This window comes from Dromaius novaehollandiae, chromosome Z (assembly GCF_036370855.1).
Source record: "Dromaius novaehollandiae isolate bDroNov1 chromosome Z, bDroNov1.hap1, whole genome shotgun sequence".
In the NCBI taxonomy this organism is placed as follows: domain Eukaryota; kingdom Metazoa; phylum Chordata; class Aves; order Casuariiformes; family Dromaiidae; genus Dromaius; species Dromaius novaehollandiae.
The window spans coordinates 68324600-68351953 of NC_088132.1; the positions used below are offsets into that span (position 1 = coordinate 68324600).

General features: G+C 42.4%; 1 protein-coding gene and 1 long non-coding RNA gene across 6 annotated transcripts in view; one reads left to right on the plus strand and one right to left on the minus strand.

Moving 5' to 3' along the window:
- The window catches only part of LOC112992471 (growth hormone receptor), a 137449-nt gene extending 116138 nt beyond the window's left edge, over positions 1 to 21311 (minus strand). Inside the window, exon 1 of one of the 4 annotated variants that reach the window (XM_064502367.1) lies at positions 21022 to 21311. The gene's annotated coding sequence lies outside the window, so the exon portion shown is untranslated. Of the gene's footprint in view, positions 1 to 2316; positions 2423 to 5773; positions 6346 to 20745; positions 20822 to 21021 lie in introns of those variants that run through there. The other 3 variants (XM_064502368.1, XM_064502369.1, XM_026115580.2) reach the window with 3 other exon arrangements.
- Positions 21312 to 21647: 336 nt separating this feature from the next.
- Positions 21648 to 27354, plus strand: part of LOC135325025 (uncharacterized) — a 35326-nt gene continuing 29619 nt past the window's right edge. For both annotated transcript variants that reach the window (XR_010386246.1, XR_010386245.1), the window contains exons 1-3: positions 21648 to 22041; positions 23257 to 23395; positions 26956 to 27035. This is a non-coding gene — a long non-coding RNA (uncharacterized LOC135325025). The remainder of the gene's footprint in view (positions 22042 to 23256; positions 23396 to 26955; positions 27036 to 27354) is intronic.

Consider the following 27354-nt stretch of genomic DNA (forward strand, 5'->3'; position numbering starts at 1 on the left):
AAGAAAAGAGGACAAACATTTCTGAGGAGTCATTCTTCTCCTTCTCAGTAATCCCTTCCCCTCCCTTCTCCAAATGCCTCCTCCAACAGATACAGCCACCAGAAATATAAATTAAGTCAACTGTACTTTCCAAAAGGTTGCTTTTGTGATATTTCAATGATTATAAAGCACGCAAATTACACAAACACAGAAATATCACTGTAGCTAAATTCAACTCAAATCCATAAAGGAGGGAAACAGTGTGATTATCTATATGTCAGACAGGGGCCTAATGATGCTCCAGTGATGACATCTTCTGCACATTAAGAACCCAAACCTGTATTTTCAGTAATCAGTACAGGAAGGATTTCTTTTTAGGTGCAGGTGTCCAGTAAAACATAGCATGAGCCATATGTGACAAGGAAAGAAATGGCACTGCTCCCTTCTCTTGGGAGATGAGATGGCTCTGGGATGTGGTTAATATTTGCACTAGGAGATGAAAAAACTTGCAAATGAAAGTAACAATCTGCTTAGGGAGGAAAAAAGCTTAGGTACTACAATTAAAAACAAGCAAAAACCATCCCCTGCAATCAATTAAACGCAAGTCTTTCTTTTTAATAGAGGCTATTTATTGCCACTGTCAAGGTGCCTATAAATTGTAAAGGGCAAAACTGCTTTCCAGCTCAGCATTCATATCTTTCTCAATGATAAGTGGCCCTGAGAGTCCGCTGGTTTAACTGTCGTTTAAAGAAACAGTAGGAAAGCGAAGGCAAGATGATTTCTTCACTTTTTAAAAGCAGCTTAACTTTGAAATGCAATTTCTGTACTTCGGTAAGGTTGGGATAACATCCTATCAGTCAGGAGGACACCCTCCTGAAATGACAATTTAATGGAGAAGAATCCTGCAAGCAAGTACAACTGATGTTTATTTTAACATGAAAGCTCATTTTTTGTATATAAAAAGTATGACTCAGCCCTACGCAGCGGTTTTACTATTAAGAACTTCCTGTCCCTTCCGCGCACTTACAAGATCCTGTACAACACTTCCACGCTAAGATACGCCCTGCAGCTTTGCCTCTCTACTGCCCAGCCATGGAATGAGCTCTTCTCGGATAAATGTATACATTCTCAGAGAGCACCAGTGATTTTTAACATGGCTTTATCCTTGAAAAGCTCACTTTAGGATCAGGGCCTAAGTAGTGTCCACAGAGAAAGCAACACGCACACAGCTAATATAAAACTTGTCATCAGTTTGCTCACAGGTTGAAAAAAGATGTCGAGAACAATACTGTTTCTGCTCTCGTTATTTAAATAACTGATGCGTTTGTACACCAACAACAGTGAATAGGATCGTATTAAAAAGTTATTCAAACTGCCACGTCCACTACAGGCATTCAATAGTCATGTGGTTGGCTTAAAACTGTGTTAAAAACGAGCTTTTCTATTTTTTCTGGGGCATTAACCCTTACGATTCACATTTGCAAAATTCTGTAGGCAACAAGGAAGGCTATAAACTTTCACTAAAAGCAAGCCAAAGGCATGCCACAATTCTTAAGAAATGAAATGCCTTCAAGCATTCTGTAGCACCATGTTTAGCATAAAATCCTTAGGCAGATGCTAAACAGACATGGGGGCATGTGTGTGGGGGGGGTAAAACGGACAGAATAAGCCTTACCATATGGGTTCACCCCTTTACAGCCCTCTCCCTGAACCCTCTGAAGATGACATTACCAAGAAATAGATAGGATCCATCAGAAAAGGGAGGCTGTACCCATAATCAGGCATTCTTTAACATTAGCGAATTTCACAATATTCAAGCAGACAGTGTCCTTTTTAGGAATCAACCCTTTTATTACAGTCAATTGGCTGTAGCAAAAACTCAAACTCATCGTCCCTCAAGAAGATGCCAGGTGTCTCTTGATTAGCTTGAGCATAAAGGGTAACGTGTTTTGTGTACGCTCTTTGCTTTGCAAATATTTAATTAAATACAAATAGCATTAACTTTCTTCATATGATCCATTTAGCAGGTTAAAAAGTTCTCTTGAACATACAGAACTCATTTAAGTAGCCCATGGTGCACAGTAATTATGTAAGAGCTGTTACTGTGAAAATGGAATGCAAATTGGTTAATGCTGCACAAACAAAACATTATTTTTCCATACAAAACAGTTCACATCTTCAAAGTCTCTGTAAACCAGCCCTTATAATTTGGCACTGCCTTCTGTCCTTCCCATCCCCACACAGACAAGAAAACAACAAATAAAAGATAAGATAACCCAGCACCTGGATTGGGAATCCAGCCAAGACAAAGAACTCGGCAGTTCAATGGGAGCTCACCTGTGGCTCCAATTTTCAGTACATGTGCAGCCAAGGTCATCTTTAAAGGAGGAAAGAAGCTGTGATGTCCAGGGAAAGGAGACAGGCTGGGAGACAGTGGGGCAAGCTGTGCCAAGGAGAATGGGTGAAGGTCAGAAGAATACTACTGGCAAGTAGTCGCCCACTCGGCCCCTCCCAGCTACCACCCCTTTCCATTTGCCCTACAGGCAGACACTCCAAGCTAGACCCCATGCTCGCTTCCTACTCGCCAAACTCCCTCTCGAGGTACGCACCCCACGCACACATCTTCTCCAGGAGTTCAAATATTTCCATCTCCAATGCTAAAAACCAGTAACGTGCAAAACGACTACAGTCCGTCCCGCCGAATGTTCTTACAGCGAAAGAGAACAATCACCCTCAGCACAATTTGGAAACTCTGCTCCCATTTGGTTTTCCAGGAAAGAGCCCTCTGACAGAAAAGGGAATAAACAAGAAAATGTGTACAGGGATCATCCGGAAGTTTCAGGACAAAACTGCACTGAGTGAGAGCAATGGCCCTATGTACCCAAAAGTCAACAACTAGATTCCAAGTATTTTGGAGTCTGAACTCAGTATTTCTTTGGTTAACAAAGTTTACAAACCTGAGTTGATGCCAGAGACAAAGAACATTTTCATTTTGCAATAAACCTCAGGGAGAGCAAAAGCTCTTAGTAAGGTCCTCCCTGCAGCTGACAAAAACTAGCCTGCCAGTTTAGTAGTTACATTTGCAAAGTTTTATTAGTAGCAGTTAAGGCCAAAGGGGAAACTATACTGTCAAAAGCTTAGTTCGGTCACGACAGTTATCGCTTCAATCCATGAAAAAGCACTGTTAGGATCTTTGCTGTCCACAAACCAAACAGGACTTTGCACGTTTACTCTGCAACAGTGCCAGAGGCAGAACTTCAATGTCCTGCTAAAGCAGCTGATGGAACCTCTCCAGATTCCTCAGCAAATCTTTTGTGATCACCCCTAACCTGGAAATAATGATGGATTTTGTCTATTGCACTACACCATTTTTCAATCTGCACATCTCTTCTAAACACATTTGTTTTGGGCAGTAATAAAAATGAAGTGGGGGGGGGGGAAGGGAAAAGAGAAGAGAAAAAAGGGAAAAGAGAAGAGAAAAAAGGGAGAAGAGAAGAGAAAAAAGGGAGAAGAGAAGAGAAAAAAGGGAAAAGAGAAGAGAAAAAAGGGAAAATGAGTAAGACCTCCTGAATCACAGGAGTATGAGTGATTATGGCTAGGGTATTCCCATGAGTGAAGACAGTTTTCTCAATATTTTATTATATGATTAAGTGTCAGAGTATAACTACTATTAACCAACATAAAGTAAGGAGTAACTGGCTACAGTGCAGTTTTGCAAAAGAAAAAAAAATTCAAAAAGAGCCCTGTAATGGAACAGGAGTTTGGAGTAAACCACAAACCGAATGCGAGTCAAGAACACAATGTCATTGTCTCAAAGGCAACAGTAATTCTGTAATACATTAATGGGAGCATCACATGTGTGACCCAGGAGATTAATTGTTCCACTCTCCAGCGCTAGTGAACACTATGTTCTGTTTTGGGCAGCTCATTCTTTAAACGGTTGTTGACAAACTCAAGAGTGTGCAGAAGACAGCAATAAAGATAAGAAGTTCAGAAAACCTGACCTATGAAGAAAGGTTTAAAGAATGGTATTTGGCTTACAAAAGAGACGTGAGACATGGAGGAGCAGAACGGAGAAGGAATAAAGAGAAATACAGTAAGTCTTCCAGTCTGTAAAGGTTGTTGCAAAGAAAGCACCAATCAACAATTCTTCATGCCCGTGGTGCTAACACAAATACCAACTGTGGTGAAGCAAATTCTGATTAAGTTTCTTGAGTAACTTCCCAACTCCGTAATTAAGAAAAGCAAAACCACCCACAGTGTTGTGGAGCCTCCACAGCCTGTGTGGCAACTCACTCAACTGCGCTCTGTGGCTCTGCTGTCCCATCTACACAAGGGGTAACAGTTTTCCCATTTACACTGCAAACTCCTCAGGGACAGGGGGAGACATCCATTTAGTGTCTACCACATTATCATTAGCAGCAGTATCATGCCTATCATAACCCTTATCTGACATTATTATCTTGCATAATCAACATCTGGCATTAGTAAACATCCATTCAGTATCTTTTTAATCTGTTCAGTGGCATTTCTAGTATCTTCATAAACATCATAGAAATAGTCTTCTCCATAAAAGAAAACTAGCAGCCATCAGCACAAGAGCAAAAGATGAAGTTCAACAAACAGATCCTTTTGGTGTGAGGAAAAAAATTAAGCTGGCTCCATTTGTATTGAAATATAGTTTTAAAGGAGGACCAATTTTTATTTCTAGTTAATCCGTAATATTTTACACAATTCAATGTTGTATTTTCATTTATTAGTTGAATTTATATTATTTTCATTTAGCTGTTTTTTTGTTTCAGCTCCATTAAAACCATGCTTCAGACTGAAAAAAATGATTTTTTTTAGTTCAAATATGTTAGAGCAGCCCAGCATTTATGAAATTAAATAGCCCCAGCTACTTTTAAGAGACCTAAAATTATAAACTGGCTTGGTTTCTTGAAAACGCTATTTTTCCAGCAATTCCCTACTTGATTATATCCAGAGTCAAGCTTATGATGAAAAGCTTATACATCAAAGCACAGGGCAGACTAAATATTTTCACTACGAATTAGGAATTCAAGCACTGTAATATCTCACCAGGCTACATTCAAAATTTCCTTAAAATCTGAGATTTCAGAAAAACATTTTCCTACAGCCATTTTAGCAAGGTATAAAGGAGCAGGTAATAACAGGGAGTGTCTGATTGCAAAAGGCTTACAGCATACCAAAAAAAAATGTATTAAAAGCATAACTTGACAAGATGTAGTGCAGTCACATGCAACTATATTTGTTTCATATTGTGCTGTAAAATACCCTACCATTCCTGAATGCAGTCAAGAAGGCAGTCTACCGTTTTCCAGGGCAGATATTTTCGCACAATTTACAGAATTGCAAATTATATCTATGATATAGTATTAGTAATAAATTAATATGTCACCTGGGCAAGAGTCTCTGTTCCTATTTATCATAGCAGATAGCACATACCATGAAAATTTTGCATGTACCATTGAACATCAGGCATTAAACTTAGGTAGCTGAAATAAGATCTTAGTCTTAGGTATTAGCTCATTACAGTCAGTAGAATCTTCAGAAAGTACTAATAATTCAGGCATTTAATGAAGATACTTAATAGCAGAACATACGAATATTCTCCAGCAACCGAAGTTTTGGCCTAGTGACACTCGGCATTTTGAGAAAGCTTATGATAACTGTGAATGAATATCCGCATCAAACCAATGAGGTGTCCAACACACATTTACTTGCCTAACTTCGAACAAACCAAGATGCAAAACAATCAACTGTATTAACTCACCTTCACGTATTTTCACTATTTCTTTGAAGGACTAACACCCTCAGAAGTGCAGGCAACGTGAAAGATGCTTACAATATTCTTCCTCTTCTGCTATGAACTAAGTTGCCTTTAGCAGGTCACAATCACAGGAGGGACCAGACCAATTTATATTGACAAAATAAACTGGCATTAACCTGTACTCTCAGGTAAAGTTCTGCTTTTTTTCAGTGTAACAATTCTGCAGATGCATAACAAAGTTGTTATGGATTAACAGATCAAGTATTTTCTTTTAAATAAAAACATAAATCAAAATAAAAAAAATATTTAAATCCTATAGTATCATCTAGACAGACCAGGCATCATTAGATCACATTTCCCATTTGCTGCTATGGTTAAATCCTGTCCATCCCTGCTTGACTGAAATGGGATTGTAACACCCTACTTGCAGAGCTCTCAACCCCTGTCTCCGGTTACACGAGTCCTTGGGTCACCCGACGGCTGCAAGCATGAACTTGGGCCACGTAGCAGTTGTAGTGCAGTCAACGTTAAGGAAGTAGATCCCAATGCTGGAGAGTGTCCCCCTGCCCAGGCATGGGGCACCAGCTGTCCCAAGGCTGTCTCTAACCCCGGTCCTGCGACAAGACTGACCGTATCTGTCATGCGGGGCTGTCAGAAAGCAGCCTCATGTCTGATCAAAGTCCACTTGGCTGTGGGCTGCCCTTTCCGATGTCAAGGCCTCCCACTACCACGGACTCCCCACCTCTCCTGCTATCCAGCACTTGCGTGACAAGTTGCATCAGCTCACTGATTAGGATGAAACTAGTCCTTGCTGTTGCCGTTTTCCTCAGTTAGATGATTTTGTTGATTCGAATGCAAGCTGAGTCGCCCTACACTGGCAAAATGATTTGTGCTGACAGAGACCAAGAGTGGGAACACAAAGCCTGCATGGGAGAGAGGGCGCAACCACCTTTTTCAGAGGTGGAAGAATCTCAGTTCAGCATGATCCGAGTGTGAAACCGTGCTCCAAACCAGGAAAGCTGCTCTGGCATCCTACTGATGACATACGTTACAGCCTCTGTGGCACAGAAATGAGAGTCTCTTGAATGAATGAATCTTATATAGAATACGTTCATGTTTAATTTTTGGCCACAGTCTTTTGAATGTATTTCGTGTTCAAAACTCTCCTAACCAAACCGTGTACTTAAATATATGCAACAAAGCTGTGTCACTCTGTTAACTGTAGTGACTCAAAAGATTTAACTTCAGATTCAGAAACTGCAGCTCCTTTGAGAAATAATAGGCTTCTTATACTATAGCAAGTTGTCAAGACATTGACAGTCAAAAGATAATTAGAATAAAATTCCATAAAGCAAAGAGAAGGCCAGCTGGTAAATTCTAAGGTTTTCACTGATGTAGTCTATATTTACAACTGGCTTCAGGAGAGTTTTTGTAGCTCCCTGCATCAAAGGTCAGAGCTCTAGATCCACTTCTGTGTACGTGTACATTTATGAACCTCTGTGTATAAAATCAGGTAGGTAAACACCGTATTTTTCTTTGGTAAAACATGCTGCAGTACACAGAATACCTTCAGGGAAAATCACACATTTGAATGTTCTGCAAATAACCAAATATGCTTGATGACCAATTCCCCGTTATGAAATGTAACAGTCTCATTCCTTCATGACAAAGTGGTTACTGATAAAGGATGAAGCAAATCACTCCTTCAGAAAGGAAAAAGTTAACATATCCACACATTTACTTCCCCCAACAGTTTTTCACCCTATGGAACTTGCATAAAAATTTTGTTTTAGCATACATTTATAGAGGCATTTCAGCTGTATGCTTAAAATAAAAATCAAATTTATTTTTCCTGTCTACAAAACAGCCAAGAACATGCCAAAAATTAATTAGGAATGAGAAGCATATAATGCCATGTGAGCTGAAAGTATTCAGTTTTTTGTCTGGAAAATAAACCACCTAACAACAGATATGGAATGCTTTTGCCCAAGCTCTTTTATTCAGAACTGGCACGACTAATTTGAAAAATAAGAGATCATGTGCCAATCTACTCTTCAGGAAGAGTTCAGGTGGCTGAAGAATTCAAACAGGAGAAGAAAAAAGATCAGACTAACCACACCAGGTGCCTATATTAATTGTGCAGAAAGAGAACGATCATATCCACTGAAAGACAGCACCATACCAGAAGATCGGCAGGTAATTCTCCATGAAGCGATCTCCATTCTTGCACGCCATTTTCCACTTGGGGCCTGCCTGATCCCTGTTTCGCTAAAGAGGAAACCTACAGACATTCTGAGAATGGTGAGGAAATGATTTTTTCCTACAGACACATCATCACATGGCAAAGACCAGAGTCAGAAACTCACATTATCCATCTAAGAGGATGTATTTACTGGTGTTGCTTGGTTAAGTTTCTCTGAATTTATGAAAATAACTGTTTAATAAACATTTGAAGTTACAATCTGAATTTTCTGAAAGTATGCTGAGTTTTGAGGAAACGCCCGGAATTCTTGTGCAGCATGATAAATCTCAGAATAAGCAGAGTTGTTAGTGAGCAACAGGACATTATCTACTGCCTCCTTGACTAGGAACTCTCCATTAAGTTTTACCAGAAGAAGAGTTCTCTTCAGGCTCAGCTTGCTGATGAACAATGCAGGGAAGTTTTACGATGAAAAAAATTTCTTTATATCATGCAACTTGGCAGCAATAGGTAATCCAACACGTATGTGCCCCAAACAATGCTGGCTGTGTTTTTCAATTACTTAACAAAGTAGTTGTGAAGAATATTATTGCCCTTTGCCTCACAAGACAGGCTTGCTGCCAACTGGGTCATACGACAATCAACAAACCTGACTCCAGAAAGGATGCTGGATTCCTTCCAGCAGCACCTACCACTGAAGCAACTAAATATACTTGGTCAATGCAGTGGTGGATTTTCACTTCTTTATTAACAAACTGCTCAAGCTGGTCTGATCAGCAGCAAGATAACTTTAATAGCTTGACTTCATATTCCACCATGAATCTTTAATTCACGTAAAACTTTCAACTCATGCTACTGCCAAAGAGAATGGCGTTAATAAAAGAAATAGTCTGTTTTTAGACTACTGCGAATCCTGGGTTGGATACATTATCCTTGAAATATAAGCAGAACCTGGCTTTTTACTAATTCCAAGAGCACATAAAAACTGAGAGCACAACACATTTAAAACAACACCCAACCACTCACCAAATATTCCACTGATTTAAAGAAAAAAAAACCCAATAGAATTGCTGCAGTGGTTCTGCTATGGTTTAGAAGCTAATGCCATTAGCACAGCGCTCTAAACATCATCTAAATGTTCACCGCTGGCTGAGGTCTTTCTGAGCTCTGCAGAGAACACAGTCATGGCCAGAAACATGGCTACGTTCCTAGCCACAAGCAGCACAACGCTTCCAGAAGCTACTGCTTGAGAAGCTAACACCAAATCTTTCACTCCAGTCCTCCAACCTATTCTATAACCCGTTTTCTCACAGCTACATTAAATTCCCAAGCATGAAATGTGCTGTATGCATTCTTAGAGCTAACAAGATAGATAAAAAACACTTCACTCAAATATCATTTCCACCAGCTTGCTTGTCATTCAAACTGTTGGGTAGTCAGTAAAGTACTAATAAACTCCTAGAATAACTGGACTGATACTGACTGAGCAATTTTTGAAAACTAATCCCCCCGTGGTGGCTGCTGTTCTCTCTCATTCAGCATCAGCATCTGGCAACAAGGGATTCCACTGAGTAATCCTGGCAAGACTCAGAGAGACTGTTTTGAATTTTCTTCACAACTTCTCAATGCCTGACTGAATTAATAATTCAAGATGAAACAACACTGTTGTGGGTCGTTCTGATCCCATGATAATTATTTCTAATGGTCCTTATGGCACTCTGTCTTCGCATTTTTTTAAATTTATTACAATTAAATGACTGTCTTCTAAACAGTGACATGTCTGGTAATAAGGGAAAGACGAGCAGCCAACATTTAAAGCGATGTCCATAGATAGGTCTTTGAGATAAGCAATGGCCAGAAATTCTAATGACACTGCATAAAATACATCCTAAGTTTAAAACACTATCTGTAGAAAGTTCTCTACATATAATCCAGTAGGGTCCTGTTCCACTCCTATGAAAGGAGTGACCAGGATAGCTTTGAAAGCACCACTTCTCACCCACAAGACAAACAGAGGTCTAGGGAGTAAAAGAAGACAGAATACGAGGGGGTTCGTTTGTTCATTTTTATTGTTTGTAACGATAAAACAACATCATAAACAGCATTAGTCATCTTCTGTACTAACTGAAGTGCTCTGCTAAGAAAAAGACAAAGGAATGAATGCAAAGAGCAGTAGAGGTCAAAAGTCAAGGCCCAAAGCCAAAGCTGTCAAAAAGCAACTATTTATAATGCAGAGCAACCAAAAAGTCTGTTTTGTTCACTTCAGATGTATGCACCCTTCAACCTTGACCTGTTGTATTAGAAGACCTCTCTACTCTTTTCACACCCCAGTCCCTTAACGCATCCCAAGAAGCTTATGCAACTTAAAGAATCAATGACAGCCTGGAAGCAGCGTTACAACTGGAAATACTTTTGGTGCTTTTTTATTGTTGCTTTTCAATTCCTCCATAATTGTTTGTGTTATTATAGCACCTCCAAATGATTGCCAGCCAGCTGCGCTACAAACTGCATAAACAGAACAAAATATGGATAAAAATTCATTTTTCCTCAGAAGATGCTTTATTTATGCCCAGCAATTATGGTAATGAATGTGGCTGCTTGTTCAGACTTCCTGATGTTCTGTATTAGCCAGTTTCCACATCCACCAGTGCCCACCTACACAAGCTTCTGCAGCTCTACAGCTTCTGTAGAGCTTCTGCAGCTCTTAAGTTCACTAATGCACAGGTTTTATCATTTGCTGCTTCTTCCGCACTGGAAACCAATTGCTGAATTCACATACATTAGCACAAACTCTGTCAGAGACTTCAACTTCTGCTCAATAATCCCAGCACTGAGGAACAGGAAAGGAACTGTGAACGAAACACAAGGCAGCTATGCTTGAAGACTGCTGAATGGGCAATTGAAGCTATGACTGCCTTTTCCTTCAGCCACGCACAGCTCAGCACTTTAACAAATTGACTTCTCTGTGGATTGGCTGGAAGCGGTCCATGAGCCTCAGTTTGTGAACAACTGTGCTACTTCAGTCAGGGACTTTTAATAACACTTCTGAGAAGGACCTATTTGTATTGTTAAGGTGGGAAGTAAGCAAAGCATAAAACATCTGGAACACACCAATCTATAAGGATATTAAGAATGTCACAAACATAGCATTTTGTCACTGTCCACCAGAGCTACCCTGCCAAAGTACAATGATGTGGCAAGAGCTAGAGATTGGTCACTTGTCCTGTGAAAGAACCTTCTGTAGATCCTTCTACACCTTCTATAAAACATGCAATTCAAAAAATCATACCCATAATTACAAGCCAACTTTCAGTCAGAAAAAATGGAATAAACAAAACAAAATAACCTTGCTTGGTCTGTTAAATATAACTATGCATGAAGTTCAACGTGGATTATATACAATAAAGCAACACGCAATTCAACAGTTTGGAACCATAATTCTTCTTTATGGATTGTCCTGTTAAGAACGTTCAAAGCCAACTTTAAGTACTTAAGTTTAGTAAGTTGTGGATCACCATTCTGATATTTGGCTTTGTCAATTATTTAATACAGCTGCTTAAAAGCAGTCAGAAGAAAACAAGAAATCCTCGTTTGGAAGTCTTTGCAAGTAAACTGCCTTCCTCCTCATGGTCAATATTGACACAGACACAGCAGAGTTTAAAAGGACTCTTTCCTCCTTTCTCAATCTATTGCTACTTTCCTTCTCTCTAAGGCCAGCTCATATAATTTTTCCACAGAAAAGCACTTAATGGTCTAATGATTTTCAAGCTAGTAGTCCACTGCAACAGTACCTATAAAAAATGACAAGAAAAGCAAGTTAATACTTGCTTTAATATGTGACATTTTAAGAGGGCTTGTACATCCACTAAAAAAGCATTTTAACGGTTTACAACTTAAATGAAAAATAATTGCTTGACCAAGCGTATTCAACTCCCACTTTCAGCTGTATGATGGTTTTGGCACGTGGCTCAAGAGACAACAGAGTCTGGCCACCCTAATGGAGCAAACAAAAAATAGTAAGAGTAAAAAAGTAATAGTTGTTTGACTTCTAGATCTAGAGGCTACAACTGAAGTTGCTACTCTGTAGTACTGGTCAATCTGAAAGGGAATGAACATACTTTTCATGCTAATTTCAAGACATCTGATCAGTGAAGATGTTTGAGACCTTGGGAAGAAGAAGAAGAAGAAAAAAAAGGCTTCTTTTGTGCCCCATAAGTGTATTCATAAGAATGCACGTCTACATCGTAAAAACAGGATTATTACATGACACCCTCTATCAGACAGATGGACCAGGCTCCTTGGCAAAAACCTTCTAAGTTCAGTTTTTAAAAAATCCAGACAAATAAATAATTAGCAAGAGATACCTCTTCTGTTTCAGCCATGAGAACAAAAAGTCACCAAAAATGTCACTTCAGCAAAAGTACCGTCTTCCAGTTCCCTGCCTTTTGTTAGGGGCTGCTGCATTGACAGTCTCCTACAATACAGTACAATCTCGTACAATCCAGTACGCCTTTGGGAAGTCACAGCAGTGCAAGCCCCTTGCAAAACAACTTCCACATTACTAAAAACATTTCTATTGTCACCACAGATCCATCTGCAAAGCGGCATAACTATTACAGCAAAATCTATATGACATTACACTTCTGGGTGCAATTCAAGTTACGCTTGAATTTTTAATCATCTTGAGTTCTTCTCCTGTGTAGTCCAACCACCTCAAACATCCTGATATAAATCTTCACACTTAAACGTGCTCGTTTGATCACTGGTCACGTGACTAATGCCTGGCTTTCACCTTAACATAGTGCCAACGAATGGGTAAGAGCCTGTAACTTCAGTCTTTCCAATACCATCCAGCAATTCCCCAGGCTTTTGTATCCCGGTCTTTCTATCTGCACATATTCTACTTTCCTTCTGAAATTATTCATAATCTATACGCAGTCCCTGGCTCTTGACCCTTCATTCCACATTACCTTCTCTCCTTTCCTGCATGATCTGGCAAACTGAAACACCTTTAAAACACGTCAGCCGACTGTGGAAAACTTACTCCCTCTTCAGCTCTGAGATGTCCTGTTGTTAACCATGCTCTCAGCTTCCTTAGGTCCAAAATAGTGTTCAAATGGTAGGCCAAAATTCTTTAAAAATTAATTAGATCTGAAATTTATACCTTGGTGTACAAAACAGCAGCATGACTATAGAAGCTTCTGTATGGACTATAGGAGCTTCTGTTTTGGTTATGTGGCTCAAGGTCAATGTGAACAATTAATGGACAGCACAAAAGTGGGGAGGAGATTTTTTTCTTCCTAAGCCCAAAATATAGTGTGTTCTCTCTTTTTGATGGCAGGACTTTTTACTTTCATTGGATCCATAAAGGTCCGTGAGGCTTTTGCAGAAAGAACCCTCTGTCTGCAGTTGCAGAATGACAGGGGAAAAGGCACCTGCAGTGTTTTTCAAAATGTTTTTCATTACTTTAATAAAATATTAACTTCTTCATAATTGGGAAAGAGGAATAGAATGGGCTATAGCAAATGCATGGGCCTGGGTACAATAGTAAAAAACATTACTTTTTCCATCATGGCATTATGTGCATTCATCCATGTCTCAAGGTGGATCAAAGATACCTGTATTGCTTATTTCCCTTGTATATGAGCGCTCTGGCTTAACAGATTTCAACGTAAAGCCTGAAAAGTCAATGGTGTATAGACCATACCCATATAAATATTCCTGCTCTCATCTTTGCTCTGATGCCAGTTAGGCAGGTTCTCCATACCACTTCTAATTAAACAGGTAAATGCCATCTTTCCTTAATGTCACTGGCTGGCCTTCCTGTGGGTCTGAAGCCAAAGCCTTCAGCACAGTCAAGCAGCATCCTCTGTAGTTAACACACTTGCGTATGCCTTTTGGTGCATAATTACATGCCGCTGAAGAAGTGTATCTAAACCCAATAAAGTCAAAGAAATTTATTTTTTCAAATCTACCTACTGTTTTAAGTACGTTAGTTATTCAAGCAAGACCCTTAATGATGAACCGGCAGAAGAAGAGGTGCAGACTGTTTCTACAAAAGTGAGTGCTTCTTCTGAACTGTCTTCCAAACTGATATGGTCACCCTTGTTAAATGCATCTTAGTGCTGGAATATATCAGAGCCCTCCACATGGTTCCACAAAAATAGCCTTCCTCACAGGGAGTTCTCCTTACCCCAGGTCACAATTCTTCCCTGCAGTACAAGCTGTCCTGCACCAGGACAACTGGCCTGCTTACAGGGGGCCAGCAGTGACCATATCAAGTAACAAGAATCTCTACTGTGCAGTGCTACCACCTAGCATGAACGAACTCTTCCCTGAGACTCACTGCTGCTCTCTAAAAGGTCAGAAATCACACCTAAAAAGTCCCAAATGCCATCTCTCGTTCTCTCTGATCTTATTGCAGTAATTTTGCAGCCACGAGCAAGAACGGTTCATCTATACGTACTGGGCCCAGTTTAGAACTGGCTGGAACAAGCACAAGTAAAAAGTCTGGAAATTTGTGGCTGCGTGTGCTTCGGTTACACATGTTGATGAGCCAAGAACTTCTGCACAGGAATTCAGGAAAAAAAGGTAGGATTTCCTACAGCATGCTGCAAATCATTCCTGAGAGCTTCTCTGAAAGACTAAAGCCCCAAGTTGAGCACAGCTAACTAGGTTTCATCCGTGGGCACTCTTAAGTACAGATGGGCTTGTGCAGCCTAGGAGCCCTGACCACACTATGTTCTGCACTGTTTACATAACATTTGACTTAGCCCTTAGAGCTGCTCTGTGCTTCAGTTCAAACTGTTAATTTCAAAAACAATAGTTTTTCTGAGGGTTCCTTCGTAAGCAAGAGTCCCATAGCATTCTCTGGACTTGTTTCTTATTCTTACAAAGACAGTTAAACAAAGACAGTTGTTCTTCCCATTACCAGCCTCAACCATAAAAAGCAATTGAATCCAAAGATATGCCAGCTCATTACTTCTAATTGCTTTTCTCTGTCCTCACCCCACACTTTCCTTACTCTAGGCAGAATAGATGCAGTTTTGTCCCAAATGTAATTGCACTCAGGCCTCTTCAACTTGTATGAAGAAAAGGGCAACAACCACAATCTGGAAGGAAAACAGCCTCATGGAGAACACTGCGCTATCAATCTCACTTTCCTCCTCACTCACTCTTTACAGCATCACAGAAAGCGACAAGCAATCTCATGAACAGTCAAAACACCAAACAGTTTGGGCTTTTCTGGATGAACAGTTCTGGCTTTTTTCTGTTCTTAGAGAACAACTCTAAGTTATTAAGCAAGGTCAAACTGTGTTTCTTGAGCAAATACAACCTAATAAGCATTCAGTACCAGCTTAAAACAATATTTGCAGTCATGCGATAATGGGAAGCCCACTGCACTAACTTGTTCTCAGGGTAATACTGATATAAATTGCGATGTCTGCATGAAAGAGGCGGGTCAAAAAAAAGCCAAACCGAAAATACCAGAAATTTGGCTGCTACCTGAGCATTTGAAAGCAGCTGGGAATTCCAGTAGGCATGCAGTTTGTGCAGCAAAGCAAAATATGACAAACATGCTCCCTTAACTCAGTTGAAATAAAATCTGTCAGTTCTGTCAGTCTGCTTCTCCTGGCCTATAGACTGTATCTCACAGTCAGACCATCCATATCCGATCCCCAAGCTCCATTAGATACAAAAGTTGTTGTTCAGCTGGATCAAGAAGGCTGTAAAGATGAACCATGTACAGAGTAAAAAGCAAAACTGCTGCACACTGCCCAGACACATAGATATTTGTTCACAGGACTAACATATGTATGGTTTCTATTTACAGATTACCAGCATTGCATCCTAGAGAGCTACCAGAAAGTGCAGCCAATTCGCTGGGATTTAAATGAACCTAGTGTTTTAGCAGCACAGCAGATTTTCAAGACTAGGAACAGCCCTTAGATATCTCTACCTGAACAAGAATAGGCAAATATACTTCTCTTCTGCTCAAATGCCAGGCTGGCCAGACCTTAGCCAGCACCGTTGCAAAAGCTGGAATACTGAACTAATATATCAGACTGCCCAGCACAGCAATATCAAATAATCCAGGGTGTAACCAAATTGACACTTAGCACTGTGCTGGAACAACTTCTGAATATAGGATTTCTCCCCCACCACTGAAGGGCCAGGTTTTACCACTCTCATTTCTCCTAAGGCAGTAAAACTTAAAACTCAGTTGGATCACTTGAACAATGCAACCTGATGGTAAGGAGACAAAACTGTTATTAATAAGCTAAACTGTGCCCTACTGCTCCACACAGCTATTAGTGTTAGCTGCTGACAAACTATTGCATAAAATTACCCTCTAGAGCATCTGAAATATTACCTTATGTTTGCAATGGCCATTTAAAAACGAGTTTGAAAACTGCAATGGACCTACGATTGTATTTGAACAGCTTTCTAAATGCTAAACTTTAAGCATCTCCATCTTCATTATTCTCCAATATTCACATAGTACCCAAAAGCAACTGTTTATTCTTTTTTATAATATGTCTTCATACACAATATTTGTTCTAGGATTATGAGCAAAGCTTTATTAGGTAATCACAGTCCAAAACCTTTCATCTTAATGCGTGTAAAACTGGTGCAGTACCACCTTTTCAAACATTATAAATCTGATATCCCACATTATATACCCTACATAGTGATTTCTGCTGATCCAGAGGTCTAACAGGTCTAATACTGCAATACTCTACTAGTATTTTTCACACATTTTGCATCTCTGTAAATAACCACAGAAAAGGTGAGGCAGGAAAGTATAATTCCTTCCACACCTTAAATGCCTAGTCTGTCTCAAAAGAAGGGGTGCTGTGCTTACCTTCTAATTCAAAGAGGTTAAAATTTTCTCTTAAGTTCATCAGAATTCCGTTTCCTCCCATTTACATTCCCCAAAGTGTGTTGTCTCCACCACATCTCCAAAGTTCTCCATACAGTTCTGTTACTTCTCCTTCTACCCACTGGATCCCTTCCACAAAACATCGCTATTTCTGCCATGTAGCTGTATAATAGACTAGTTGCACTCTGTATCATTACACGAATACAAGTAATGTATCTCAATAATTCAGTGTTAACATTATAAAAACAGGTAAGATTTAGAAGATATGGATGTTTGCATTGTGATTGGGGGATTTTTGGCAAGTCAAAAGACTAATATGAATTTGATCAGCATGATGACTATATATAGCATGATGGCTAGAGCAAGTTTTAAAACTCATGTAAACAAAGAGCGTTTAATTACTGCTGTGATTGTTTAGCTATCCACTACATTGATAACAAATGATGCAGGATAACCTCACACCTGAAACAGTTGCTTTGAACTTCATGCGTGTGTGTGTGTGTGTATGTGTATGTGTGTGTGTGTGTGTGTGTGTGTGTGTGTGTGTGTGTGTGTGTGTGTGTGTGTGTGTGTGTGTATGCATACCCACACACTTATCAATACAACTGTCTCATGCATCAGTGGTCGTTAATGCTCCAATCGGAGCACTGGACAAGGATGTTTCCCAGCAGTTTTTTTCTTCGATAGAAAGCATTTGAGATGCCTGTATACCTGCATTATATCCTACCTCTGAAATGCTCAGCTAGCAGTAAGGTATTGCAGGAATGCTACCTGGTTTAGGCAGGACAGCAAGTCCCGTCTTACTGCAGGACACTCTGGTACTTCAAAGGGTTTTCAAATTTTATATCAACTTATGAGATGATCAATAAAAAAACCCAGAGTTTCAGGCCACAACTTTCCTTTCAACAGAATAACATTTTTTTTAAAAGGTCAATAAAAAAAAACATGCTTAAGTGCATTTTCATTTCATAATCTGCAGCAAACGTGATATGGAAAACATCTGTCTCCGTCAGGAGATGGCCTTTACAATTTACTAGGAAAATTTGTTTCTCATACATTGAGAACCAGCTCTTTGTTAGGATGATGTTTGTTACATCTCCCGCAAATTAAAGTGATGTGTAAATAAGCACCCACCTCACACAAGGAACTCAACTTGGGACTCATATACAGTAAAGAAAGATCTCCCTTGTGGTAAACAATCCAAGCACAAAATGTTCCTTCAAGTTCTGACATAAATCTGTTCCTGCCAATCTAGTATCTTGTTGCGTCAGCCTTTCGCCTTCACCACGATTGTAGCGGCAGCCTCGCTGCCTCTCTGCCTGCTTTCCTCACACTGTCTTCTTCCTGGAATTACCACCGCAATTCTGCTGGACCAGGGATTCATCTTTTCATGAGATCAATATGCAGTGAAAAAAATCTGCAAGATCCTTTTAGTCAAAAGGAACCCAACCATTTAGCAATCCCATCATTCAGGGACTCCCATGTGGACCGAGTGGGCTTGCTATTGCATTGCTGTTACCCTTGCCCTTCCGTTCTCCACTACCTTTATTCTCTCTTCTTGATATTACTATCATTTTTATCATGTGCAATGCCTTGAAAACTTTTAGACAGCTAACTTAAGATTACCAGTGCTTCAACTCAGTCGAATAAAACTGTTGTCATCTGCCTGATAAAACATTTTTCGAAAAAAAAAAATATAAAAGCACCATTGCCCCTTGTACTTCCTCAATGACAAATATTCACAGCTATTTTCTCCAAGAAGATCTGATATTTCAAATAAGATATACAATGCTGTAAGGATTCAGCTTGATGCTCCCATTAGCAGCCTAAGATAAATATTTGCTTTGTTTAAAAAAAAAAAAAAAACAGCAGCAAAAGGAAGCTTCCTTTGATAGGAGCAAGGCCTATCTTTAATGTGTATATATATCCACAGGAATTTACAAACAGTCATGGGAAAAAGACCCCAGGAGTAGAAGTTATGCAATCAATAAAGCACCAGCGTCTATTACACTTCCTCAGCCTCCAGATCGCAGAAAAGAAAGGTACCAACCTGGAAATAAGGGAATTACCATCAAAGATTTTAATTTTCCCTACTGGAAATGGACACAAGTGACCACAGACGATAACACACACTACTTCTGTTAATAAAAATGTGCGAAATCAAGCTCTACGTCTATGCCACACAACCAGGATTGTGCAGACACCCAAGCTTACTCTGGGAGCAGTACTGCCGCGTTGCAGGGCCCTACAAAGCAACACCTCTAAAAAAAGCAGCTATAGGGCCTCCAGGATTATATATTTGCATGGCGCTGCATTGTGCTGTGCAGACATGTCAACGCCAGGAGACAAGGGAACAGCTCAGAGTAATAAAAACAATACTTGACCAGTCAGGCTCCAAAATACTTACGAGCTATCTATGACCTCCCTATACATTAGAGTTTCAGAAATTACTTTCATAAATTTGGCATACTACTGCCACCATTTTCTGTCAATTTTAGAAACAATGCCTCAGGAAAGTGTTGTGAACTGTCTTGTTTGTACATCCTTTATAATACAGGACATTAGTATGTTTTAATTAAGACAGCAAGTTGTAACTCTAGTAACACGAGACTGAGAGACACTGCATTCCTATTTAAACACTTTAAGCTGTTCTGAACAGCTTTCAGTAATATTCATATTTATCACTGAGAACCACAAAACATTTCAATCACAGTCTGCTCTAATCTCAGTATTTAAAATAGCATCTTTTAAATGAACACTGGTATCTCCCATAAAACTTAACAAATCTGCTCTTATTGATTCCATTTCCAACTGCACTTTCACTACTGACATGACTAAACAACTCTATCCTATAATTAAGTCTTTCAGATTTAAGTACCTATTTACCTGGTGTCTAATTGCAATTCTTCTCATCAGTAAATACTTGCTTGAAGGTTCACAGGATGTGTAAGATGGGACCAAATTCAAGCCAAGTTTTTCGATTATTATTTTGATTATTTCTGATTTAACCAAAACCAGAAAGATGGTCAAATATGCCTGTTTTCTAGTTACAAGGGGAAGAAATTGAAGCAATGACTAAATATACTGAGTTAATAGAACACTATGTTCCGAACGAGATATTCGCCGAAAAGATAAGCGACTGCAACGTGCATCCACGCACCCGAGCTCTGGAATTAGCCCTGTGACAACTCACAGTTATCACAGTGATTTTTTGTGAGAAAACGCTCGTTATTCTAGCACTAACAGCTTCTGCTTCGTATGTTCAGCATATCTGATTTGCAATATTTGTTTTTAAAACACTCTGTTCGGCTTCGCTTCCCGAGTCACACTCACAGGAGACCACACACTAAGGCAGGCAATCAATCCCCCATCCACCGCGCGGAAAGTTTAAAAAAAACAGAAAAGGGAAGAGGGGGCATCGCGGAAACTGGGATAAATCACACACACGAGATACCCAGACCCGATCCGCGGCACCAGGAAGCACCGACGACGCTGGCAGCTCTGGTCTCCTCCGAAATGCGAATCCGCGCAGAGAACGCGCTTTCCCTGAAGAACACGGTTTAACGAAAACTCCAAGCGCCAAGTCTCCCCCGTCTCCCCCAGCTCTCCCTCACCGCCCGCAGCGTCCCAGCCCGCCCAGCCGCCTGCAGCCCGTCCGCCCCCGGGGCCGGGGCCGGGGCCCTGCGGGCGCGGCGCTGCCCCTCCGCGGGCGGCGGCCCCGCGCCCTCCCCGCCGGCGGGCGCCCCCTCCGCGGGGGCCGGCGGCAGGTAGCGGGAGCGGGCCGTCGCTCGCGGCGCGGTGCCCCGCTCCGGCTCCCGGGGTGGGGGGCGGAAGCCCCCCGGCACACGGCCGCCCCCCAGCAGGAGCCCGCAGCCGCCGCCCGCTACTCACCGCCTCGCGCGGAAACTTTCCCCCAAGTTTTGGCGGCGGCGGCGGGCAGGGCGCCCCGCGGGCGCAGAGACTATGGGAGCGGCTCCGCCAGCGGCCGCCCGCGCCCGCCGCGCTCCCTCGGCCGGGCCGGCGGCAACTCCTGCGGAGGCAGCGGCCGGGAACGGCGAGCGCATCCAGGCGCCCGCGGCGGCTCCGGCGGGGCTGCGCCCTCCCGCGCCGCGCGCCGCGCCCCCCGCCGCCCCTCGCGCCCCCTCCGCGCCGGGGGCAAGGACTCACTCTGCTCGCCGAGCCGGGCGCCGGGAGCCCCCCGCCCCGCCCCGCCCCGCCCGCCCGGGCGCGGGGCGCTCAGCGGCCGCCGCCTGCTCCCATGGCCGCCGCGCCCCGATCGGCAGCTCGCTGGCCCTGGGCCGCCCGGCGCGGCGAGGGTCAGGGCGCGGGCCCGGCGGCGCGCAGGGGGAACATGTCCGTCGCGAGGAGCTGGCGGCGGGGGAGGGGAGGGGGCTGGCGGCGGGGGGCGGAGGCTGCGCGCATTCCTGGGAGCGCCGCTCGGCCGCCGCCGCCGCGCCGGGCCGGTGCCTACCGCCCGCGCCGCGCCCTGCGGCTCCGTCTAGGGGACGGCGCCGGCTACTGCACGGCATCGCCCCGCCGCGGGCGGGCTTCTCCCGCGGGCCGCGGAGCGGGGCAGCGCCGGCTCCGCGCGCCGAGGTCGGCCCCGGCGCGGGGCGGCGAGGCCCGGCCGCCCCGCTCGGCCTCCTCCCCCCGCGGAGGGCGCCCCCCGGCGGCGGCGGCCGCGGGCGCGGTGGGGCCCGGCGGGGGAGGCCGCGGCCCGGCGGGGCCGCCTGGGGCGAGAGCGCGGTGCGGTGCCGCCGTGGAGCGGGTGGGAGACCCGAGTGTGGCCGCGGTGCCTTGTGACGGCTGGGAGGGGAAGGAGTAGCGCGGCCGGGTGTCCCCCTCCGGCGGGCGGGTACGGCGAGCACAGGAATGAGCCTTGGGAGAAAGGAGAGTGGCTCCGTGGGCTTTTCTTGCAATAACACGGATTCCTCTTGGGAGACGCCTTAGGAGCGAAGACAGTCCAGATGAGCGTAGGTCCACCACTCGGTTTTGTTTAGGCATCGTTTACCTTGATGAAGTAGCAGAGGGAGACCCAGATCTGCAAAGTAACTCCAGCAGTGGCGTCCTGGTCTGTGACATCCCTGCGGAGGAGCCTCCCCTGCGCTGCTGGCTCAGCATCCGCCTTCCTGCATGGCAGCAGAGGTGCAACCGGACCAGAGAAGCCAGCGTGGCGGGAGCGTGACAGTAAGCACGCTTGTGTAGCCCCGATGCAGGGCCAGCTCCAGAAATTAACCCAGAAAAAGAGAGGATCGTGACGCATGCGGTTCCCCGCTCTGGCTCAATGTGCACGAGCGGTTGTGCCACCGCAGGGAGGTTGTCGGGTTGCAGTGGCAGGAGGGTGCAGCTCCTGGCAGCTTGTGCTGCCCAACTTGGGGCTGCCTGTCCCTTGCGCCGGCACCCGCGCTTGTGCGGCGGGGCATTGCCTGGCTTCAGGGAGCGGCTGTGTCTGAGGAACCAACCTGCAGCCCCAGCCATCCGTCTTCAGCCAGGTTGTCACTCCAGGCTGGCGCTCTGCCCAGTCACGCGAGCACCAGACCAAGCGAAGGAGTAAAAATGTGCCGCTGGGGCTAGATGGGCAGTGAGATTTGACCTCATCAATTTTAGTTTGACATAAGCTACCAGGAAACTGGAATCTAACTTGTCAATAACCATCTGCCAGAGGTATTACTGAGGCTTTAAACCTCACCCTGCTCGGAGCACACAGGTGCATCTTTCTTCATTCCTACACCGGAACCTTCTCTTGCCTTTTTGTCATTTCAAAAAAACATGAAAGTGGGGTTCTATATTCTCTCAACAGTTTTGAGCAGTGACATAGCATGCTCATGTAACATATATGGAATTTCAGTTCTTACCGCTGGTTAGGGGATTCACATCCGCGTCTCCCAGGAGATGCCTGTGCTACCAACCTAGCAGCTGTTCCTGAGGCCTTTCGTTCTTACTTCGTGCTATAAAGCTGTATGATAGAACATAATTAGTAACTCATAGGGCTAGAAATTGCAACCACAAACTTGATCCTGACCCTGTAGTTTTGTGGTTAGAGAACTCTGTCAGGAGAGGAAGACTTGTATTCCAGCTCTAGAGAAGTTTATGGTGGTGTTTAACAGAAGATTCCTATAAGAATAATATATCTGAGAATAGATAAGATAATAAGAATAAAATATCTAAGAATATAGCTGAGATTATTTCAAAAAATTTTACATTAGCCCGGTAGCAGTAACAATTGGACATCTAAAATACCAGTTAGATAAATCAGGGAAAATACTGCTCCCTTATTATATGTTTGAAGAAGTGTAGGTAATAATACATTAATAGATTCATTAGATATTCCTGATTTATACTTCCCTGCACTTAGTGTTTACTATGATAAAAAATACTAATTTTTATTTCTTCATATTGCAGGTGTGGTTTAGCTTCACTGGGATTAATGTCAAACACTGTTTACAGCCAACAAGACAAGATTTGGGCAAAATAGCCCAAATTTTTAGTCGGTGAGCTCGTGGGGATGTGGACAGGGTTTGGAAGATGAGTAGGAGTGAAGGTAAGTGCTGATCTGGGCTCCTGGCTTGGGATGGCAAAGGTGCTTTGGAGCGGTGATGGTTATCAGTACAGAGGTGTAAGGGGCTTGAAAGTTTGTGAAGTAAATTCTCAAAAGGTAAAAGACATGTTAATTTGATTTTTTTTAAAGTAATTAGAACTATGCCCCTAAATTAGGCTTAGAGTCTCCACACTACATATGGCTAGTCCTGAAGTTGCAAAAGCACAAGGATGTGTGCGCGCTATGTGTCTGTACGATAAAGATCTTGAATTTTCTTCGTTACTCCAATAAAAGCAAATAACATAATATATAGTCAGTGATGTCTTGGCTTCTCTATTATTAAAAAATATGACAAAAGTTTTTTTTTTTTTTAAATAAACTAGTATCCTCAGTTTCATTGGAGGATGGTTTGGGGGGGGATCTTGTGATACACTCATTCTGTGCTTCTAGTCTGTGCTACCATTTTAATTATTAACAGAAAGTCAGCTTCAGAATGTCTGAATTTGGTATCCTGCAAAGTATAAATCTATTAAATTTTAGCTCAGCAAAAATAGAGGAATTGATTATATGCTTTAAACATCTGTTAGGAAACATCTACCTTTCCAACCATGTATAATTTTATGTATGTTTATGTATTTCAGCTTTCATATTTTTTCATTTACACTGTCTTATCACTCTTCCAGATTCCCTCTGGTAAAGCCTGTAAAAGCAAGTCTGACTTGCACGTACTCAGTAAAGATAACTAAATTCTGACTGTTTTTTTTCTGACATTGTTTTTCTGCAAAATGTCCAATCATACAAACATTAGATAATTAAGCATTAGCTTCTCTAGGTACTCCATTACCACTCCAATCCATTCAAAACATACCCATATTGAAACATCTCCATTCTGAGTGTCGTGCTATGGAGCCAGGCACAGTAGACAAATTGACTGAATCTGTGTTTGTTTTTTGTTATAATTGTGGCGTATAATGCAATGTATATCAACCTGATATCAAATAGGATTCAAGCAGCTCTATTCATAATAGTTCCTTCATCTGGAAGAGGCTCCATTTGCTTTAAACTGGCTACAGGCATCACAGTCTGGTGCACATTATATCATAATTGTCAGTTCTTTCAGCAGGACTGTCTGTGAATTCCTACCATAATCACAGGCCTACATCTCAGCTTGTGCAGCATAAAGGAAGCTGTATCAGTAAGGTCTATCCTAACCATACACCTTGTTACACAGGTGAAATTCTGGCTATCTGGTTTAACAGGTGACAAGTTTCCTAGAGCCAACCGAAACTATGTGAGTGTATGCATTTCTTGATCAATATAATGGGCTCCCCATGGAGGGGCCATGCTACACAAAGGTTTTCTTTGGCTGGTACTGTCTATACCAGAAGGAAGTAAACAACAAAGTGACTTTTTTGTTGTTTTGGCTGCAGAGCTTTTAGACTAGACCTTAGGCTTTGAGAGCTAATCTTAATAGTTCAGAATTCCATACTGTGTACAATTTAAGTGACTATGAATGTGTTTGATTGAGGAACTGCTTATATGAAAATACAAAAACAATTTTTATTTTCCAAATTTGCATGAAAAAATGTAGGAGATTGTTCATATTCCACATTCTTACCTGCAGCTTAAATCATGGTTTTAGCTATTCTGTTTGCTTTATGTTTAACATAAAATCATAGAAGAAGTTGGGCTGTAAGACACTTGAGGTGATCTCTAGCCTCCTGCTCAAAGCAGGGTCAGCTAGGTCAAACCAGGTTGCTCAGGGCTTTACCCAGCTGGGTCTGAAAAATCTCCAAGGATGGAGACTGCATAATGTCTTGGGGCAGCCTGTACCACAGCTTGACTGTCCTCATGGGGAAAAAAGGTTTTTCTTATATCCAGTCTGAGCTGCTCTTGTTTCAAGTTATGCTTCATCTCTTGTCCTGCTGCCATGCACTACAGTGAAGAGCCAGGCTCCGTCTTCTCAGTACCTTCCTTGTAGGTGCGGGAAGGCTGCTCCGAGGCCCACCAAAGCCTTCCTTTCTCTTGGATAAGGGAGCCTCAGTCCCTCAGCTTCTCCTCACAGTGCAGGTGCCCCAGCCCTGAGCATCCTGGTGGCCCCCCAGACTCGCTCCAGTTTGACAGTGTCCTGACAGTGTACTTGGCAGCCAAAACCCAATGCAGTACACTAGATGCAGTCCCGTGAGTGTCAGGTAAAAATGAATAATCACTTCTCTTGATCTACCAGCTGTTGGCCTTCAATGCTACCAGGGCACAGGGCTGGCTCTTGTTTAGCTTGCAGTCTATCAAGTCCACCTGGTCCTTTTCAGGAGGGCTGCTCTCCATGCAGTCAGTCCCCAGCTTTCATCACTGCATGTGCTTCTTCCCTCCCAGGGGCAAGACTTTGCATTTGTCCTAGCAGAATTTCACAGGGTTCCCATCAGCCCATTACTCCAGCCTGTCTAGATCCTGGAAGATAGCCCTGCCCTTGAGCATACTGACTGGTCTCCCGGTTCAGTATCATCTGCAAACTTGGTGAGAATGCACTCTAACTCCTCCAGGCCATCAACAGAGTTGTTAAATAGGACAGGTAACTGTATAGATTCTGTGGCACTTCACTTGTTACTTGCCTCCAGGAATGGAGACTATGTTTTGTTATTATTACTAGTATAAGATCTTTCTCTAATTAACTGGTTGCATTTAGATGGTAAGGGAAACACGGAGATTGTAATAGGAACATGTTGGTCTTGTAGAAGTAAGACAGAGGATGGTGTTCAGAGGAATGTCATTTTCCCCCTCCTCTCCAGCTCCCACTATGTCATGACTTCTCAGAAAACCAGCCCAACATTTCAGTCAAAAGTCCACTGGTTGGTGATGACCTTTTTGGAGAATACATCAATCTCTTAGGCACAGATTGTATTTCATTGAAATTTCTGTTCATAGGGTAGGAACAAGTGAAAATTCTGTGTGGTGTGTAGGTTAGTGCCTCCTTTTTCCTCACTTCATCTCTGTGATGTTGTCTGTTAATTTAACACATAAGAACAGGTAAAAGAAGAGAAGCATTCTCTTAATCTAATTTCCATAAATCAAGTTGCAGAAAAAAATAACATCTAGGTTATTTTGTTGTGGCACACTATAACTTGCCTTGAGGAGAAGCCACACTAATAAAATGCATATTCTGACCACAATCAGACTTGTGTCAAGAGCTGGGCATGCATGGTGCTTGCTGTATGCAAAAATAAAAACAATATTTAATAGCAGCTCTGCTTTCAACCTCTGATTATGTGGAAAATCTTAGATTGTGGGTTGTCTGGGTTACTTCCTTTGAAGCTACAGACAGAGCAGAGACAAAGCTCCCCTGAATACTTCACATGAAAGTAAAATAATTATGTAACCAACAAATATCTATGGATACAGAGAATTTTCTTTAAGGAAATAATCTCCAAGGAATCAATATGAATATGCTTGCAGAAGAGGAAGGCACAGGCAAAGTGAGAAAGGAAAATGAAGACACCCTGCTACAGCCTGCAGTGTGTTGCTCTCCCTTTCTTTTGTTTCTAAGGCATCTATCTTGTTATCCACAGCGAACATGAAATGAAGACCTATCAGACTCTGTAATGAATAAGTTGACTTGCTGGTTCTCTGGGAGAAGAAAAGTGACAATGTAAGTATTTTGCTCTCTTTGTTTGTGAAGAAGGGAGATGGAAGAGATTAGAAGTGAAGTTTTGGCATCAGCCACTTGTGTATTCAGTGTCCTTTTTTTTTGATGCAAAAAATTTCAAAGCTTGTGTCTTAGCCTATTTCCAGCACTGCACAGGCTATCCTGCATCCTCCATGTACATTAGCCAGAAGATCTACTGCAAATGAACAGTGAAAAATATTAACTAACTGTAAGATAAGTAATGTGCAAGTATTGTCCTGATGGATCTTAGAGCAGACATCAGAAAATAATCTTATGTTCAAGGTTTCAGTGATATTAGATC